A 21,509-nucleotide genomic window follows, 5' to 3' on the forward strand; every position below is an offset into this window, starting at 1 on the left:
ATATGTTGCGCCAGTATTAGCAGGCATCACCCTGTGGTTGGGATATGTTGCCCCAGTATTAGCAGACATCACCCAGTGGTTGGGATATGTTGCCCCAGTATTAGCAGACCTCACCCTGTGGGTCGGATATGTTGCCCCAGTATTAGCAGACATCACCCTGTGGTTGGGATATGTTGCCCCATTATTAGCAGACCTCACCCTGTGGCTGGGATATGTATTCCCCATTATTAGCAGACATAACTCTGTGGTTGGGATATTTTGCCCGATTATTAGCAGTCATCACCCTGTGGTTGGGATATGTTGCCCCATTATTAGCAGACATCACCCTGTGGTTGGGCTATGTTGCTCCAGTATTAGCAGACCTCACCCTGTGGTTGGGCTATGTTGCCCCAGTATTAGCAGACATCACCCTGTGGTTGGGATATGTTGCCCCAGTATTAGCAGACATCACCCTGTGGTTGGGATATGTTGCCCCAGTATTAGCAGACCTCACCATGTGGCTGGGATATGTTGCCCCAGTATTAGCAGACATCACCCTGTGGTTGGGATATGTTGCCCCATTATTAGCAGACCTCACTCGGTGGTTGGGATATGTTGCCCCATTTTTAGCAGAAATCACCCTGTGGTTGGGATATGTTGCCCCATTATTAGCAGACCTCACCCTCTGGCTGGGATATGTTGCCCCATTATTAGCAGACCTCACCCTGTGGCTGGGCTATGTTGCCCCATTATTAGCAGACCTCACCCTGAGGCTGGGCTATGTTGCCCCAGTATTAGCAGACCTCACCCTGTGGTTGGGATATGTTGCCCCATTATTAGCAGACCTCACTCGGTGGTTGGGATATGTTGCCCCATTATTAGCAGACCTCACCCTGTGGTTGGGATATGTTGCCCCATTATTAGCAGACCTCACCCTCTGGCTGGGATACGTTGCCCCATTATTAGCAGACCTCACCCTGTGGCTGGGCTATGTTGCCCCAGTATTAGCAGACCTCACCCTGTGGTTGGGATATGTTGCCCCAGTATTAGCAGACCTCACCCTGTGGTTGAGATATGTTACCCCAGTATTAGCAGACCTCACCCTGTGGTTGGGATATGTTGCCCCAGTATTAGCAGACCTCACCCTGTGGCTGGGATATGTTGCCCCAGTATTAGCAGACATCACCCTGTGGTTGGGATATGTTGCCCCAGTATTAGCAGACATCACCCTGTGGTTGGGATATGTTGCCCCATTATTAGCAGACATCACTCTCTGGTTGGGATATGTTGCCCCATTATTAGCAGACATCACCCTGTGGTTGGGATATGTATGCCCCAGTATTAGCAGACATCACCCTGTGGTTGGGATATGTTGCCCCAGTAGTAGCAGACCTCACCCTGTGGTTGGGATATGTTGCCCCAGTATTAGCAGACCTCACCCTGTGGCTGGGATATGTTGCCCCAGTATTAGCAGACATCACCCTGTGGTTGGGATATGTTGCACCAGTATTAGCAGACATCACCCTGTGGTTGGGATATGTTGCGCCAGTAGTAGCAGACCTCACCCTGTGGCTGGGATATGTTGCCCCAGTATTAGCAGACATCACCCTGTGGTTGGGATATGTTGCACCAGTATTAGCAGACATCACCCTGTGGTTGGGATATGTTGCGCCAGTATTAGCAGACATCACCCTGTGGTTGGGATATGTTGCCCCATTATTAGCAGACATCACCCTGTGGTTGGGATATGTTGCCCCAGTATTAGCAGACATCACCCTGTGGTTGGGATATGTTGCCCCAGTATTAGCAGACATCACCCTGTGGTTGGGATATGTATTCCCTATTATTAGCAGACATCACCCTGTGGCTGGGATATGTTGCTCCATTATTAGCAGACATCACCCTGTGGCTGGGATATGTTGCCCCAGAATTAGCAGACATCACCCTGCGGTTGGGATATGTTGCCCCATTATTAGCAGACATCACCCTGCGGTTGGGATATGTTGCCCCATTATTAGCAGACCTCACCCTGTGGTTGGGATATGTTGCCCCATTATTAGCAGACATCACCCTGTGATTGAAATATGTATTTCCCATTATTAGCAGACATCACTCTGTGGTTGAAATATGTATTCCCCATTATTAGCAGACATCACTCTGTGGTTGGGATATGTATGCTCCATTATTAGCAGACATCACTCTGTGGTTGGGATATGTATGCCCATTATTAGCAGACATCACCCTGTGGTTGGGATATGATGCCCCATTATTAGCAGACATCACCCTGGGGTTGGGATATGTTGCCCCATTATTAGCAGACATCACCCTAGGGTTGGGATATGTTGCCCCATTATTAGCAGACATCACCCTGTGGTTGGGATATGTTGCTCCATTATTAGCAGAAATCACCCTGTGGTTGGGATATGTATGCCCCAGTATTAGCAGACATCACCCTGTGGCTGGGATATGTTGCCCCAGTATTAGCAGACATCACCCTCTGGCTGGAATATGTTGCCCCAGTATTAGCAGACATCACCCTGTGGTTGGGATATGTTGCCCCAGTATTAGCAGACATCACCCTGTGGTTGTTATATGTATTCCCTATTATTAGTAGACCTCACCCTGTGGTTGGGATATGTATTCCCCATTATTAGCAGACCTCACCCTGTGGTTGGGGTATGTTGCCCCATTATTAGCAGACATCACCCTGTGGCTGGGATATGTTGCCCCAGTATTAGCAGACATCACCCTGTGGTTGGGATATGTTGCCCTAGTATTAGCAGACATCACCCTGTGGCTGGGATATGTTGCGCCAGTATTAGCAGACATCACCCTGTGGTTGGGATATGTTGCCCCAGTATTAGCAGACATCACCCTGTGGCTGGGATATGTTGCTCCATTATTAGCAGACATCACCCTGTGGTTGGGATATGTTGTGCCAGTATTAGCAGACATCACCCTGTGGTTGGGATATGTTGCCCCAGTATTAGCAGACATCACCCTGTGGTTGAGATATGTTGCCCCATTATTAGCAGACATCACCCTGTGGTTGGGATATGTATGCCCCAGTATTAGCAGACATCACCCTGTGGTTGGGATATGTTGCCCCAGTATTAGCAGACATCACCCTGTGGTTGGGATATGTTGCCCCAGTAGTAGCAGACATCACCCTGTAGTTGGGATATGTTGCGCCAGTATTAGCAGACATCACCCTGTGGCTGGGATATGTTGCCCCAGTATTAGCAGACATCACCCTGTGGCTGGGAATTTGTTGCCCCAGTATTAGCAGACATCACCCTGTGGTTGGGATATGTTGCCCCAGTAGTAGCAGACCTCACCCTGTGGTTGGGATATGTTGCCCCAGTATTAGCAGACCTCACCCTGTGGCTGGGATATGTTGCCCCAGTATTAGCAGACATCACCCTGTGGTTGGGATATGTTGCACCAGTATTAGCAGACATCACCCTGTGGTTGGGATATGTTGCGCCAGTATAAGCAGACATCACCCTGTTGTTGGGATATGTTGCCCCAGTATTAGCAGACCTCACCCTGTGGTTGGGATATGTTGCCCCAGTATTAGCAGACCTCACCCTGTGGTTGGGATATGTTACCCCAGTATTAGCAGACCTCACCCTGTGGTTGGGATATGTTGCCCCAGTATTAGCAGACATCACCCTGTGGTTGAAATATGTTGCCCCAGTATTAGCAGACCTCACCCTGTGGCTGGGATATGTTGCCCCAGTATTAGCAGACATCACCCTGTGGTTGGGATATGTTGCGCCAATATTAGCAGACATCACCCTGTGGCTGGGATATGTTGCCCCAGTATTACCAGACATCACCCTGTAGTTGGGATATGTTGCCCCAGTATTAGCAGACATCACCCTGTGGCTGGGATATGTTGCCCCAGTATTAGCAGACATCACCCTGTGGTTGGGATATGTTGCCCCAGTATTAGCAGACCTCACCCTGTGGTTGGGATATGTTGCCCCATTATTAGCAGACCTCACCCTGTGGCTGGGATATGTATTCCCCATTATTAGCAGACATCACTCTGTGGTTGGGATATTTTGCCCGATTATTAGCAGTCATCACCCTGTGGTTGGGATATGTTGCCCCATTATTAGCAGACATCACCCTGTGGTTGGGATATGTTGCCCCAGTAGTAGCAGACATCACCCTGTGGTTGGGATATGTTGCCCCATTATTAGCAGACATCACCCTGTGGTTGGGATATGTTGCCCCAGTATTAGCAGACATCACCCTGTGGTTGGGATATGTTGCCCCAGTATTAGCAGACATCACCCTGTGGTTGGGATATGTATTCCCTATTATTAGCAGACATCACCCTGTGGCTGGGATATGTTGCTCCATTATTAGCAGACATCACCCTGTGGCTGGGATATGTTGCCCCAGAATTAGCAGACATCACCCTGCGGTTGGGATATGTTGCCCCATTATTAGCAGACATCACCCTGCGGTTGGGATATGTTGCCCCATTATTAGCAGACCTCACCCTGTGGTTGGGATATGTTGCCCCATTATTAGCAGACATCACCCTGTGATTGAAATATGTATTCCCCATTATTAGCAGACATCACTCTGTGGTTGAAATATGTATTCCCCATTATTAGCAGACATCACTCTGTGGTTGGGATATGTATGCTCCATTATTAGCAGACATCACTCTGTGGTTGGGATATGATGCCCCATTATTAGCAGACATCACCCTGCGGTTGGGATATGTTGCCCCATTATTAGCAGACATCACCCTGCGGTTGGGATATGTTGCCCCATTATTAGCAGACCTCACCCTGTGGTTGGGATATGTTGCCCCATTATTAGCAGACATCACCTTGTGATTGAAATATGTATTCCCCATTATTAGCAGACATCACTCTGTGGTTGAAATATGTATTCCCCATTATTAGCAGACATCACTCTGTGGTTGGGATATGTATGCCCCATTATTAGCAGACATCACCCTGTGGTTGGGATATGATGCCCCATTATTAGCAGACATCACCCTGGGGTTGGGATATGTTGCCCCATTATTAGCAGACATCGCCCTGGGGTTGGGATATGTTGCCCCATTATTAGCAGACATCACCCTGTGGTTGGGATATGTTGCTCCATTATTAGCAGAAATCACCCTGTGGTTGGGATATGTATGCCCCAGTATTAGCAGACATCACCCTGTGGCTGGGATATGTTGCCCCAGTATTAGCAGACATCACCCTCTGGCTGGAATATGTTGCCCCAGTATTAGCAGACATCACCCTGTGGTTGGGATATGTTGCCCCAGTATTAGCAGACATCACCCTGTGGTTGGGATATGTATTCCCTATTATTAGCAGACCTCACCCTGTGGTTGGGATATGTATTCCCCATTATTAGCAGACCTCACCCTATGGTTGGGGTATGTTGCCCCATTATTAGCAGACATCACCCTGTGGCTGGGATATGTTGCCCCAGTATTAGCAGACATCACCCTGTGGTTGGGATATGTTGCCCTAGTATTAGCAGACATCACCCTGTGGCTGGGATATGTTGCGCCAGTATTAGCAGACATCACCCTGTGGTTGGGATATGTTGCCCCAGTATTAGCAGACATCACCCTGTGGCTGGGATATGTTGCTCCATTATTAGCAGACATCACCCTGTGGTTGGGATATGTTGCGCCAGTATTAGCAGGCATCACCCTGTGGTTGGGATATGTTGCCCCAGTATTAGCAGACATCACCCAGTGGTTGGGATATGTTGCCCCAGTATTAGCAGACCTCACCCTGTGGGTCGGATATGTTGCCCCAGTATTAGCAGACATCACCCTGTGGTTGGGATATGTTGCCCCATTATTAGCAGACCTCACCCTGTGGCTGGGATATGTATTCCCCATTATTAGCAGACATAACTCTGTGGTTGGGATATTTTGCCCGATTATTAGCAGTCATCACCCTGTGGTTGGGATATGTTGCCCCATTATTAGCAGACATCACCCTGTGGTTGGGCTATGTTGCTCCAGTATTAGCAGACCTCACCCTGTGGTTGGGCTATGTTGCCCCAGTATTAGCAGACATCACCCTGTGGTTGGGATATGTTGCCCCAGTATTAGCAGACATCACCCTGTGGTTGGGATATGTTGCCCCAGTATTAGCAGACCTCACCATGTGGCTGGGATATGTTGCCCCAGTATTAGCAGACATCACCCTGTGGTTGGGATATGTTGCCCCATTATTAGCAGACCTCACTCGGTGGTTGGGATATGTTGCCCCATTTTTAGCAGAAATCACCCTGTGGTTGGGATATGTTGCCCCATTATTAGCAGACCTCACCCTCTGGCTGGGATATGTTGCCCCATTATTAGCAGACCTCACCCTGTGGCTGGGCTATGTTGCCCCATTATTAGCAGACCTCACCCTGAGGCTGGGCTATGTTGCCCCAGTATTAGCAGACCTCACCCTGTGGTTGGGATATGTTGCCCCATTATTAGCAGACCTCACTCGGTGGTTGGGATATGTTGCCCCATTATTAGCAGACCTCACCCTGTGGTTGGGATATGTTGCCCCATTATTAGCAGACCTCACCCTCTGGCTGGGATACGTTGCCCCATTATTAGCAGACCTCACCCTGTGGCTGGGCTATGTTGCCCCATTATTAGCAGACCTCACCCTGTGGCTGGGATATGTATGCCCCATTATTAGCAGACCTCACCCTGTGGCTGGGCTATGTTGCCCCATTATTAGCAGACCTCACCCTGTGGCTGGGCTATGTTGCCCCATTATTAGCAGACCTCACCCTGTGGCTGGGATATGTATGCCCCATTATTAGCAGACCTCACCCTGTGGCTGGGCTATGTTGCCCCATTATTAGCAGACCTCACCCTGAGGCTGGGCTATGTTGCCCCAGTATTAGCAGACCTCACCCTGTGGTTGGGATATGGTGCCCCATTATTAGCAGACCTCACTCGGTGGTTGGGATATGTTGCCCCATTATTAGCAGACCTCACCCTGTGGTTGGGATATGTTGCCCCAATATTAGCAGACCTCACCCTGTGGTTGGGATATGTTGCCCCATTATTAGCAGACCTCACCCTCTGGCTGGGATACGTTGCCCCATTATTAGCAGACCTCACCCTGTGGCTGGGATATGTATGCCCCATTATTAGCAGACCTCACCCTGTGGCTGGGCTATGTTGCCCCATTATTAGCAGACCTCACCCTGTGGTTGGGATATGTTGCCCTAGTATTAGCAGACCTCACCCTGTGGCTGGGATATGTTGCCCCAGTATTAGCAGACATCACCCTGTGGCTGGGATATGTTGCCCCAGTATTACCAGACATCACCCTGTGGTTGGGATATGTTGCCCCAGTATTAGCAGATCTCACCCTGTGGTTGGGATATGTTGCCCCATTATTAGCAGACCTCACCCTGTGGCTGGGATATGTATTCCCCATTATTAGCAGACATCACTCTGTGGTTGGGATATTTTGCCCGATTATTAGCAGACATCACCCTGTGGTTGGGATATGTTGCCCCATTATTAGCAGACATCACCCTGTGGTTGGGCTATGTTGCTCCAGTATTAGCCGACCTCACCCTGTGGTTGGGCTATGTTGCCCCAGTATTAGCAGACCTCACCCTGTGGTTGGGATATGTTGCCCCAGTATTAGCAGACATCACCCTGTGGTTGGGATATGTTGCCCCAGTATTAGCAGACCTCACCCTGTGGCTGGGATATGTTGCCCCAGTATTAGCAGACATCACCCTGTGGTTGGGATATGTTGCCCCAGTATTAGCAGACCTCACCCTGTGGCTGGGATATGTTGCCCCAGTATTAGCAGACATCACCCTGTGGTTGGGATATGTTGCGCCAATATTAGCAGACATCACCCTGTGGCTGGGATATGTTGCCCCAGTATTACCAGACATCACCCTGTGGTTGGGATATGTTGCCCCAGTATTAGCAGACATCACCCTGTGGCTGGGATATGTTGCCCCAGTATTACCAGACATCACCCTGTGGTTGGGATATGTTGCCCCAGTATTAGCAGATCTCACCCTGTGGTTGGGATATGTTGCCCCATTATTAGCAGACCTCACCCTGTGGCTGGGATATGTATTCCCCATTATTAGCAGACATCACTCTGTGGTTGGGATATTTTGCCCGATTATTAGCAGTCATCACCCTGTGGTTGGGATATGTTGCCCCATTATTAGCAGACATCACCCTGTGGTTGGGCTATGTTGCTCCAGTATTAGCAGACCTCACCCTGTGGTTGGGCTATGTTGCCCCAGTATTAGCAGACATCACCCTGTGGTTGGGATATGTTGCCCCAGTATTAGCAGACATCACCCTGTGGTTGGGATATGTTGCCCCAGTATTAGCAGACCTCACCATGTGGCTGGGATATGTTGCCCCAGTATTAGCAGACATCACCCTGTGGTTGGGATATGTTGCCCCATTATTAGCAGACCTCACTCGGTGGTTGGGATATGTTGCCCCATTTTTAGCAGAAATCACCCTGTGGTTGGGATATGTTGCCCCATTATTAGCAGACCTCACCCTCTGGCTGGGATATGTTGCCCCATTATTAGCAGACCTCACCCTGTGGCTGGGCTATGTTGCCCCATTATTAGCAGACCTCACCCTGAGGCTGGGCTATGTTGCCCCAGTATTAGCAGACCTCACCCTGTGGTTGGGATATGTTGCCCCATTATTAGCAGACCTCACTCGGTGGTTGGGATATGTTGCCCCATTATTAGCAGACCTCACCCTGTGGTTGGGATATGTTGCCCCATTATTAGCAGACCTCACCCTCTGGCTGGGATACGTTGCCCCATTATTAGCAGACCTCACCCTGTGGCTGGGCTATGTTGCCCCATTATTAGCAGACCTCACCCTGTGGCTGGGATATGTATGCCCCATTATTAGCAGACCTCACCCTGTGGCTGGGCTATGTTGCCCCATTATTAGCAGACCTCACCCTGTGGCTGGGCTATGTTGCCCCATTATTAGCAGACCTCACCCTGTGGCTGGGATATGTATGCCCCATTATTAGCAGACCTCACCCTGTGGCTGGGCTATGTTGCCCCATTATTAGCAGACCTCACCCTGAGGCTGGGCTATGTTGCCCCAGTATTAGCAGACCTCACCCTGTGGTTGGGATATGGTGCCCCATTATTAGCAGACCTCACTCGGTGGTTGGGATATGTTGCCCCATTATTAGCAGACCTCACCCTGTGGTTGGGATATGTTGCCCCATTATTAGCAGACCTCACCCTGTGGTTGGGATATGTTGCCCCATTATTAGCAGACCTCACCCTCTGGCTGGGATACGTTGCCCCATTATTAGCAGACCTCACCCTGTGGCTGGGATATGTATGCCCCATTATTAGCAGACCTCACCCTGTGGCTGGGCTATGTTGCCCCATTATTAGCAGACCTCACCCTGTGGTTGGGATATGTTGCCCTAGTATTAGCAGACCTCACCCTGTGGCTGGGATATGTATGCCCCATTATTAGCAGACCTCACCCTGTGGCTGGGCTATGTTGCCCCATTATTAGCAGACCTCACCCTGTGGCTGGGATATGTTGCCCCATTATTAGCAGACCTCACCCTGTGGCTGGGCTATGTTGCCCCATTATTAGCAGACCTCACCCTGTGGCTGGGATATGTTGCCCCATTATTAGCAGACCTCACCCTGTGGTTGGGATATGTTGCCCTAGTATTAGCAGACCTCACCCTGTGGCTGGGATATGTATGCCCCATTATTAGCAGACCTCACCCTGTGGCTGGGCTATGTTGCCCCATTATTAGCAGACCTCACCCTGTGGCTGGGATATGTTGCCCCATTATTAGCAGACCTCACCCTGTGGCTGGGCTATGTTGCCCCATTATTAGCAGACCTCACCCTGTGGTTGGGATATGTTGCCCTAGTATTAGCAGACCTCACCCTGTGGCTGGGATATGTATGCCCCATTATTAGCAGACCTCACCCTGTGGCTGGGCTATGTTGCCCCATTATTAGCAGACCTCACCCTGTGGTTGGGATATGTTGCCCTAGTATTAGCAGACCTCACCCTGTGGCTGGGATATGTATGCCCCATTATTAGCAGACCTCACCCTGTGGCTGGGATATGTTGCCCCATTATTAGCAGACCTCACCCTGTGGCTGGGCTATGTTGCCCCATTATTAGCAGACCTCACCCTGTGGCTGGGATATGTTGCCCCATTATTAGCAGACCTCACCCTGTGGTTGGGATATGTTGCCCTAGTATTAGCAGACCTCACCCTGTGGCTGGGATATGTATGCCCCATTATTAGCAGACCTCACCCTGTGGCTGGGATATGTTGCCCCATTATTAGCAGACCTCACCCTGTGGTTGGGATATGTTGCCCTAGTATTAGCAGACCTCACCCTGTGGCTGGGATATGTATGCCCCATTATTAGCAGACCTCACCCTGTGGCTGGGCTATGTTGCCCCATTATTAGCAGACCTCACCCTGTGGTTGGGATATGTTGCCCTAGTATTAGCAGACCTCACCCTGTGGCTGGGATATGTATGCCCCATTATTAGCAGACCTCACCCTGTGGCTGGGATATGTTGCCCCATTATTAGCAGACCTCACCCTGTGGCTGGGCTATGTTGCCCCATTATTAGCAGACCTCACCCTGTGGCTGGGATATGTTGCCCCATTATTAGCAGACCTCACCCTGTGGTTGGGATATGTTGCCCTAGTATTAGCAGACCTCACCCTGTGGCTGGGATATGTATGCCCCATTATTAGCAGACCTCACCCTGTGGCTGGGCTATGTTGCCCCATTATTAGCAGACCTCACCCTGTGGCTGGGATATGTTGCCCCATTATTAGCAGACCTCACCCTGAGGCTGGGATATGTATGCCCCATTATTAGCAGACCTCACCCTGTGGCTGGGATATGTATGCCCCATTATTAGCAGACCTCACCCTGTGGCTGGGATATGTTGCCCCATTATTAGCAGACCTCACCCTGTGGCTGGGATATGTATGCCCCATTATTAGCAGACCTCACCCTGTGGTTGGGATATGTTGCCCTAGTATTAGCAGACCTCACCCTGTGGTTGGGATATGTTGCCCTAGTATTAGCAGACCTCACCCTGTGGCCGGGCTATGTTGCCCCATTATTAGCAGACATCACCCTGTGGTTGGGATATGTTGCCCTAGTATTAGCAGACCTCACCCTGTGGTTGGGATATGTTGCCCTAGTATTAGCAGACCTCACCCTGTGGCTGGGATATGTTGCCCCATTATTAGCAGACCTCACCCTGAGGCTGGGATATGTTGCCCCAGTATTAGCAGACCTCACCCTGTGTCTGGCACAGTAACTCTCTGACCGATCACCTCGGGGAGGGCGAGGATGTGACTTATGTAATCCTATTGATGTACATTGCTGTGCGCAGACTTTCCCTGCAGACAGCGCCAGTTCCGAGCAGCTCCAGCAGATGGCGCTTCTAATCCCCAGACGCTGAGACGGAAGGAAAGCTGCACCTCTCCGGTGCAGGAAGGAGCCTGCTCTAACCTGGGCGCACATCTGGAGGAGGAGCAGCCGGTGCTGGGGGCGGAGGCGGCTCCGGGCAGGAACATTTGATCACCTGGCAGCTGGAGAATTTCCTTAACCTGTTATCTGCTGTGACCTCTACCCCTCCCCGCAGAGCTGGACCCCAGGAGGCGCCCATATGTACACACGGTGGGTGCATCTGGATGTGTGGACTGAGTGGTGGCTGTCAGGTGGGTGCCTGTCCATGTGTGTGGCAGGCTGGCAGCGCTATGGACCTGGACCCCGCTGTGCAGGCATAGGTTGGCACAGGGATAGGTGGGCGGCATATGGCATGGAGACAGCAGTGCTCATCCTGTGCATTATATGGCTGTAGCCTCCACGTATAATGTCACTGACGCAGGCAGCATGGGGCATGGGGCATGTGCTGCAGGCAGCGGCATTAACCCCCGCAGTGCTGGGAGCTGTGCAGGCAGCGGCATTAACCCCCGCCGTGCTGGGAGCTGGCTCTGGGCAGGCGGCATCTGCTCGCAGTGTGCCATTTACTGCTGTACCCCTGTGTTGGGCATTTGGGGCCAGGCTGTTGCTGAGGCTTCCGCCTTGACATTCTGGCATTCCGTGGTTAGTGCTACTGAGGAAAAAAAAAAAAAAAAGCAGAATTAAACAACCAAGTTATGTGTTTCCCCCGCCCAGGAAGCGGCAGCCAAGTCTTCTGCTTATGTGTCAGTCTTATTTTTCCACATCAACATCTGCTGTGGAATGGAAGGTGTTAAACGACACGCTGCGTGGGGCAGAGTCTGCACGTTATATGGTATTAGCACGGCGGCACTGTCACGTCAGACGTTTGCTGGTATGCGCCATGTCACCCAATGGAGAAGGCGCAGCTACCAACCTCACCCGCTGTAAGTCCTCTGCCACTCTGCAGAGTGATAGTGGTGCAAAGTCTGTGTAATCCGTCGCCCCGCCGACATATTGTGTAACGCATCGAATAAATATATTTCTGGAAACTTGGCAGGAGGTTGATGCATGAGGCGGGCAGTATAAATGCCATTCTAATCACTGACACCTGATTAGTGATAAGCGAAGGTCCCAAGTCACTCGGTGGGCACAGGAGCTCGCTCGCTCATCACTACGCCTGATCCGTGAGCCTGGCCCCTTGCCTTGGTCGGTGGATGGTGTTGGCGGGCTTGGGTTAGGCTGACATTAGATTAGACTGAGGTCGGGGTCACAAGCCATGTACAAATAATATCTAAGAAAACAGCAGAAAAGCTTTGAATGTCTATAAAGTGGCGACTCCACAGACAGCCCCACAGTGCAGGCCGCTAGATGAGACCCCAGCCTAAAAGCTTGGCTCCATCTCTTAGGGGTATAGCTATATTTCACCCTTTGCATTTAGAAGTGTTTATTCTGCTGTTCCATAAATGAGATGCTGTGGATATGAAATCTACAGTGTTGATCAATTTATGCAGTTCTATGAGATTTCAGTAAATTTCATTCACGATGCAGCAGATTTTTCCATATTGCCGCTGCTTATGCGTCACGTGGAGCATCCCCTAAGTAAGCCATACACATTAAGGCAAAGTCAGCGAAGCATACTGATTTCAAGGGGGACCGTCCTACTCTTTATGGTGGCACCCTGACTCTACATGACTCCACCTGCAGGTAATACTAAAATCCACCACACATTAGATGGGCGTCAACCAAATAACTTTCTATATTTGATGTTCCACACACAGGAGCGTCTCGGCCCGCTCTCCCACACGCGGGGGAGCGCCGTCTCGGCCCGCTCTCCCACACGCGGGGGAGCGCCGTCTCGGCCCGCTCTCCCACACGCGGGGGAGCGCCATCTCGGCCCGCTCTCCCACACGCGGGGGAGCGCCGTCTCGGCCCGCTCTCCCACACGCTGGGGAGCGCCGTCTCGGCCCGCTCTCCCACACGCGGGGGAGCGCCGTCTCGGCCCGCTCTCCCACACGCGGGGGAGCGCCGTCTCGGCCCGCTCTCCCACACGCGGGGGAGCGCCGTCTCGGCCCGCTCTCCCACACGTGAGGGAGCACCGTCTCGGCCCGCTCTCCCACATGAAGGAGACCTGCAGCTGCTTATCTCAAGGAGAACAAAAAGTTCGACGGTCTGAAATTGGACAGTCCGGATCCTTGAAATCAATAATTGTTCGGGACCCCCATGAACATTGAACTGTTGGCCAAACCTGCCACTTTTGGCTAGTTCGGCCAACATTAGTCTAAAGAGTATGTGGGGCTTTATGGTAAAGAAGGATTGGACATGTCGAGTTTCAAAGCCCAAATCTATTGTTCCCACAGGAGATAAACCGTTGTCACAGGTGTCTGGCAGTAGCTGATTCCCCTCTTCTGGTTGACTATTCTCTGCCAATCAGCTGTTGTGGAGGCTGTGGTGCAAGTACTTCATCTTCTTGATTGTATACATTGATTCATACTGGATAACACTACTTTTAGCAGATTTTTTGGGTATTGCAGCTACTTTGTAGTCTGGAGTATTACACTACAGACTACAAAGTAGCCCACATTGCATTTTAGGTAGCCAGAAGTGCCTGGATGGGATTTACAGGTCTCTGTAGATAATATCTGGGCAGCATCAGAGACTCCCTACGTTTTAGCACTTGGGGAGCAGATATGGGACTGAAAGTAACTACATTCTTCACATCTCCAGATTTTCTGCTTCTGCCCAACCAGAAAGATCAGAATAATACAGTAATTGCACATAGCTGTATTGCATCTCCAGCACAGTCTCTCTTCCTCTCCCCCTCTCTCCTTCTCTCCCCCTCTCTCCCTCTCTCCCTCTCACCTTCTCCCCCTCCCTCCCTCTCCTTTCGTGTAGACCTTTGACTATTCTCTCCTTTCCTGTAGACCTTTGACTAGACCTTGGAAATCAAGGTCCCAGAGTCTGGAGGAAGAGTGCAGAGACAGACAATCCAAGCTCCTTGAGTTCTTGTGTGAAGTTTCCACAATCATTGTTGGTTTTGGGAGCCATGTCATCTACTGGTGTAGGTCCACTGTGTTTTATCAAGACCAAAGTCAGCGCAGCCGTCTACCATGACATTTTGGAGCACTTCATGCTACCATCTGCTGACAAGCTTTTTGGAGATGGAAATTTCATTCTCCAGCAAGACTTGGCACCTGTCCACACTGCCAAAAGTAACAATACCTGGTTTGAAAACAACAGTATCACTATGCTTGTTTGGCCAGCAAACTCACCTGACCTTAACCCCATAGGGTATCGTCAAGAGAAAGATCAGACACTAGACCCAACAATGCAGTTGAGCTGAAGGCTGCTATTTTCAAAATTATTTTTATTAGGGGATTTTTACAGTATAGGGGATAATGGGTCAGGAAAGCAATGAAGGGAAAGGAAGGTAACCAAACAAAGCAAAGGGGTTAGGGAGGAAGAGGAGAGAAGGAAAATTACGGGAAATGAAGATCATCTTAACATAGTTGCACCACAACAATTAATATACCAAGTGCAAAAACAACATAAAATAAAGTATAGATTAAAAGTTTTCTGGTAAAGTAATAAGACATCAATTAAAGAGGCTTTTCTTACTTGGAGAAAAAATAGAATTAGACCTAACGGTAATTCAGTTTCTAGGAACCTTTCACGACAGCATAGGAGGTTGTCTCCACACCCCAATGGGGGACAGGAAGCACAAAGAGGTTAAAAGGCCCTCCCTCCATCCACTTGACAGTGACTTATAACGGACACCATAGCACCGGTTACCTTTAGGCTCCAGGGATTTAACCGAGGAGTATAGGGAGGGAAATGGTGCTGTCATGGAAGGTTCCTAGAAACCGAATTACTGGTAGGTGTAATTCTATTTTCTCTAGTCACCTTCCACGACAACATAGGAGGAGTACCAACTAATTCTGCACTAGGTGGGGACTATAGCCTGGAGAACTTTCCAGCCAAAGGCTAGATCCTAATTGGACATTAAGTCCAATCTATAGTGTTTAGTAAAAGTGTGAATTGATGACCATGTAGCAGCTCTGCAAATCTGCTCCGTAGAAGCACCAGCTCTCTCAGCCCAGGAGGTTGAGGTAGATCTTGTAGAAAGAGCCCTGACACCGCTTGGGGGTGTCATGTTCTGGGCTAGATACAATTCTGAGATGGCCCTTTTAATCCAGTTTGCGATAGTACCTTTCGCCACCTTTTTTCCTTTATTCTGTCCTGATGGATGAATAAACTGATTTGAATCAATTCTCCGTAAACTAGTCTGTTCTAGTAAGTGTTAAACCGCATGTCGGACATCCAGTGTATAGAAATCTTCCTCTGTTGAATTTTTTGGATTCTGACAAATGGAGGGGAGCACAATATTTTGTGAGCTGTGGAAATCGGACACAACCTTGGGCAAAAAGGATGGGTCAAGGCGAAGAACTAAGCAATCCTCTTGGATTGTTAAACAGGGTTCTCTTACGGATAGAGCCTGTAGTTCCCCTATGCATCTTGCCGTGGTGATAGCCACTAGAAAAGCTGTTTATAGGAGAGACGCTGAGGGTTGCAGCATTCTATAGGTTCAAATGGTGGTTGAGTAAGTCCTCTGAGGACCGTATTTAGATCCCATGAGGGAATGATAGGCGATCCCCTAGAAAACAGCCTAAGGGCCGACAGCATGAATCTTTTAATCCAACAGCGGTTGGCTAAATTCTGGTCAAAGACTGAGCTCAAAGCAGAGGCCTGAACCTTTAAGGTACTACGCCTAAGGCCAAGCTCCAGCCCCCTTCTGTAAGAAATTCAAGATTTGTTAAATGTTGGGGTGAAGAGGGTCTGGTGTAATAGGTGTGCACCAAGAGGAGAATTTCTTCCTTACTTTATTGTAAATTGGATTAGTTACCGGCTTTCTCGACGTCTGTGGGGTAGCAGTTACTTTCTCCGAGAACCCTTTGGCACGCAGGAACTGGGCCCCAGCAGCCAAGCAGCTAGCTTCAACTTCTGGGGATCTGGATCATAGAGGACCCTGGGAGAGAAGATCTGTATCTGAAAGTAAGAGAAATGGACCGTCCACCTAGAGTTCAATCACGAGGTTAAACCAGCTCCTTTTGGGCCACATTGGAGCCACCAGGATGGTAGGGACTTGATCCTCCCAAATTTTGTGAAGAGTCTTCGCTAACATCAAGATTGGAGGGAATGCATAAGCCAGATGAAAGTTCCAGTGTTGATCAAATGAGTCTACCCTTTTTGAACTGTCTCTGGGATTATTGGAGAAGTAATTCTTGAGCTGCGAATTTTGACCCAAGGCAAACAGATCGATTTGTGTTAGGCCCCACCTTGCTACCAACATACGGAAGACTCTTTGATTCAAACTCCATTCACCTGGTTGTATGTCTTGCCGACTCAGGTTGTCTGCTTGAAGAGTGGAGGATCCTTTCAGATGAATCGCTGTTAGGGAGAGGAGATGTCTCTCGGCCCAGCAAAATATTCATCTTGATACATTTTTTTTTAAACTGTCGAATTTTGTGCTCCCTTGATGTTTGAGGTGGGCTACAGTGGTGATATTGTCCCAATGGATCTTGACATGACCTTCTGCAAGAAGGGTCTCCTTCACTGCCTTCGGTTCCCTGAAATTGGATGACCTGGCACTTGTCTCTGGACTCCAGAACCCCTGAAAGTTGGTGTGTAACACTGCTCCTCCCCACCCCCTCTTGCTGGCAAAGGTTGTTACTGTAATTAAGGGAGACTGGGACCAGGCTAGTCCTTTTTGGAGGTTTGTGGGATTTAACCACCAAGCCAGGGATAATTTCACTCTTCCCGGAGTGAGGACCTTCCTGTTTAGAGAGCAGGGGAGTCCGTTCCAGTTCCCCTGCAAGGTCCTGGAGTGGGCCTGAGCCCAAGGTACAGACTGGATACAGGCAGTCATGGAGCCCAGGACCGACATTGTCGCCCGGAGGGTAGGAGACCTCTGTTTTCTGAACTCGAACAGTTTGGATATTAGATTCAGATGATGATCCTTGGGAAGGAAAGACATCTGCTTTTCCAAGTCTAGAATTACTCCTAACAACCCTCTTTTTGTGGAAGGTTGGAGTTTTGATTTTTCTAGGTTCGGTATCCATCCTAGGGACTGCAGGACATCCAGTGACTTCTTTACATGAATTCTGGGCACCTGGGAGGACTGAGCTATGATTAATAGATTGTTCAGATATGGTACTATACAGATGCCCTGCTTCCCGGATGTAGGTTATGGTCTCTGACATAATTTTTGAGAATACCCTTGGTGTTGAGGAGATGCCGAAATGGGCTGAAAATCTCGGCTTATACTCGAGTATATACGGTACGTATTAAGTTATGTTTTACTTTATAATTGCCTCTCCTGGCTAATTTGGATAATCATTTATAGAGGACTTTTGGGGGTATCAAATAGATCACGCCTTACTGCTGACATTTATATCAGACTAAGGCCAGAGTAACTCTGCTGCCTCATTATAGTGAATGGATACCTCAGGGGTTTCATCTGAATCGTGTCATTAACCCCTCTGGAAAAGCAAAATATGTAGGTCTTGCCCCCACCCCAAAAAAGAAATTCGGCAAATACTGTGCTTCCAAATACCCCCCCCCCCCCCTCCCTTCTGAGCCCCACTGTTTCTAAACCACATTTAGCGTCCACATTGGGACGTGGCATTTCTGTAGCGATGAGAGCCCTGCTAATTTATTGGTGTGCGTTTCCAGAAGCATGAGCTGGTGACTACAACGGACTAGTGACTACAACATACTGGTGACTACAACATGCTTAGCACTACAATAGCTGTTTGCAATTTTCACTCAGCAACATCCGCTTGTTTATGGAAAACACCCATGGAGTCAAAATAATCACTATACCTGTAGATACATTCCCAAAGGGGTAGAAAAATTCCAAAATTGGGTCATTTGAGGGTGGATTCTGATTTTCTAGCACTTAAGGGCTCTGGATATGGAATCCGCAAACTATTCGAGGAAAATCTGCTCTTGGAGGCAAATGGCGCTCCGACCCTCCCGAATCTCGCATTGTGGCTAGTCAGTACTCTACAGCCACTCATGGGATATTTGTACATTCATCAGAAATCTTGGACACATTTTGGTGCTATTTTTACCCATTTCCCAGTGTTAAAAATGTAAAATCTGGTGCTAAAACAACATTTTTGTGATTAAAAATTTTTATTATTTTTTGTTCACTGCAAAATTGTATACAATTTTGTGACACACCTGTGGTTTCAATATAACCACTGCACACCTAGATTAATTTATTGAGTATTTTATTTTGTAATATGGGGTCACTTATGGGGTTCTGTTGTTCTGGCACCTCAGGGACTCTCCCAGTGGGTCATGGCACCAGAAAGCCAGTATAATCGCACAAAGTACCGTAGTTAATGCATAAGCATAATCACATGTCTACTTTACATCAGCAGAATTTTTTAAACATAATTTTTTTTGTTAGGAAGTTATAAGAGCTAAAAGTTAAGTCTCAGTTTTTCAACAAAATTTACAAAACCATTTTTTTTTAGGGACCACATTCCATCTGAAGTAACTTTGAGGGGTCAATATGACAGAAGATAAACAAAAGTGATACAATTCTAAAAACTGCACCTCTCTAGTTGCTCCAAACCATATTAAAGAAGTGCTTCACAAGAATGTTTGGAATTTTTTTTTATTTTCACAAGTGTAACAGGAAAAAATGGACCCCAAAATTTGTTGTGCAATTTCTTCTGAGCATGTCGATACCCCCATATGTTGGGGAAAATCTCTATTTGGTTGCATGGTAGAGATCGGAAGGGAAGGAGTGCCATTTGACTTTTTGAATGCAAAATTTGCTGGAATAATTGGCAGACACAATGTTGCGTTTAGAGAGCCCCTGATATGCCTAAACAATGTAAACCCCTCACAAGTGACACCACTTTAGAAACTAGAGCTCTCAGGGAACTCGTGTAGATGTGTGGCGAGCATCTTAAACCCTTAGGAGCTTCTCAGAAGTTGATAAAATTGAACCATGAAAAAAAAATCAAATTTTTCCCACACAAATTTTGATTTAGTCCCAATTTTTTTATTTTAACAAGGTAACATGAGATAATGAACTTTAAAATTTGTTTTGTGATTTCTCCTGAATACGCAGACACCCCATATGTGGTTGAAAACTACTTTTGAGGCACAGTGCAAAGCTCAGAAGGGAAGAAGTGCCATATTGGATTTTAGATTTTGCTGAACTGGTTTGAAGGTGCCATGTCACATTGACAGAGCCCTTGAGGTGCTAGAACAGCAGACCCCCTCCCCCCCCCCCCCCCCATAAGAGACCCTATTTTGCAAATTACACCTCTCAATGAATTGATCTAGGTGTGCAGTGATCATATTGACACCACAGGTGGGTCACAGAATAGTATTCCCTTGGGCTGTGAAGAAAAAATTAATTACATTTTTACCACAAAATTTTTTTTTTTATCCCCAGATCTTACATTTTCACACTGGGAAATGGGTAAAAATGGCACCAAAATTTGTCCCACAATTTCTGCTGAATGTAGAAATAACCCATATGTGGCTGATTTTTCTGGTTATAGTTTGTGGACTCCATATACAGAGCCCCTAAGTACTAGAAGAGCAGAATTCCTTTTCAAGTGACCTGGATTTGGAAATTCTACCCGTTTGGGAATTCATCTACAGGTGTAGTGACTATTTTGACTTCATGTGTGTTTTCCAGAAACAAGTAAGCAGTAGTGGATGTTGCTGGGTGAAAATTGCAAACTGCCGTTGTAGTGACTAGTACAGTGTAGTGATCGGTACGTTATGCCCAGCTCGTGCTTCTGGAGACATGCAACAGTAAATTAAGCGGGCTCTTATCACTACAGAAATAGCAAACGTTCACTCTAAGGGCAGTCCCACACGTCCAGATAATTCCGGTACCGGAATTATCCGTGTCCGTGTGCCTGTGCGTTTCTGTGGCACATCAGTGCGGCTCCACCCCTATGGGAGGTGGAGCCGCATATTCATGACTGTAATCGGCGGCCCCACGTGACCGCTCATATAGTAGAAGGTGCGGCCAGGACAGGAAGCAGCGCCAGCCAGCGAGGGAGCCGGGTGAGTATTTTAATAACAGCGGGCGGGCGCACAGGGGGCGGGAGGGGGGTGGGGACATGGATCTTTATTGTAAACACGAGAAACAAACAAAAAAAAAGGAATATTCATATCTTCTCTACAGCAAACGCTGCTGCAGAGAAGATATGAATGGAGGCTTCAGCACCAGTGGGGGGGACAGCGCTTACTGTAGCACTGTCTCCTGCACGGCACACGGACAACGTCCGTGTGCGGTACATGTTTTACACGGACCCATTGACTTTAATGGGTCCGTGTAATCAGTGCGCTCCCACGAACACTGACGTGTCTCCTTGTTTGGCACACGGAGACACGGTCCGCAAAAAATCAATGACATCAAATTTGGAAAGCCTTTAACAGATACCTGTGTGAGTTGCTGAATTGGGGTAGCTATATTCACAAGGCGTTAACTTATGGTGGGGGCTCATAATTAAGGGTTTATAAGGGGCAGCTGTTTGGGGCTCCAGTCCTTTTTGGAAGTGCATTTGGACAGCAGGGTGGATTGCTGTTAAGGGAACTAGAGAAAAAAAAAATCTATAAATCTTCAGCATAGCGAGTGTGAGTGAGCTGAGTGTGAGCTGAGCGTAAGTGTGAACGGCGGTAAGTGTGACTTGTGATTCAGTGACTTTGGAGTCAGGGAGTTTCCAAGGGAGGAAGTACTGAATTGCTGTCTGTTTTTTTTTTTGTTTTTTTTAATAATACTTTGTATTTATTTATTTTTTTTATTTAATTTTTCTGTCTGGTGCAATCCCCATTAGGAAATGTGCTCCACTCTTGTTCATGCCATCCAGTGCACATCTTGCCACATGTATGCAATCCTTGAGCAGCCGATCGAGGGTGCATACTGCTGTGCGAGATGTGAGCACGTTGTGCATTTGGAAAACCAGATTCTGACTCTAAATGTGCAGCTGGCCACA

At 48.4% G+C, this 21,509-nt stretch overlaps 1 protein-coding gene across 2 annotated transcripts in view; it reads left to right on the plus strand.

The window, feature by feature from the left end:
* The first annotated feature begins 11,473 nt into the window (after window positions 1–11,473).
* The window catches only part of MBP (myelin basic protein), a 282,046-nt gene continuing 272,010 nt past the window's right edge, over window positions 11,474–21,509 (plus strand). The window contains exon 1 of one of the 2 annotated variants that reach the window (XM_069730949.1): window positions 11,474–11,709. The gene's annotated coding sequence lies outside the window, so the exon portion shown is untranslated. The remainder of the gene's footprint in view (window positions 11,710–21,509) is intronic. The other variant, XM_069730950.1, reaches the window with a different exon arrangement.

Source organism: Ranitomeya imitator, chromosome 6 (assembly GCF_032444005.1).
Source record: "Ranitomeya imitator isolate aRanImi1 chromosome 6, aRanImi1.pri, whole genome shotgun sequence".
Classification (NCBI taxonomy): domain Eukaryota; kingdom Metazoa; phylum Chordata; class Amphibia; order Anura; family Dendrobatidae; genus Ranitomeya; species Ranitomeya imitator.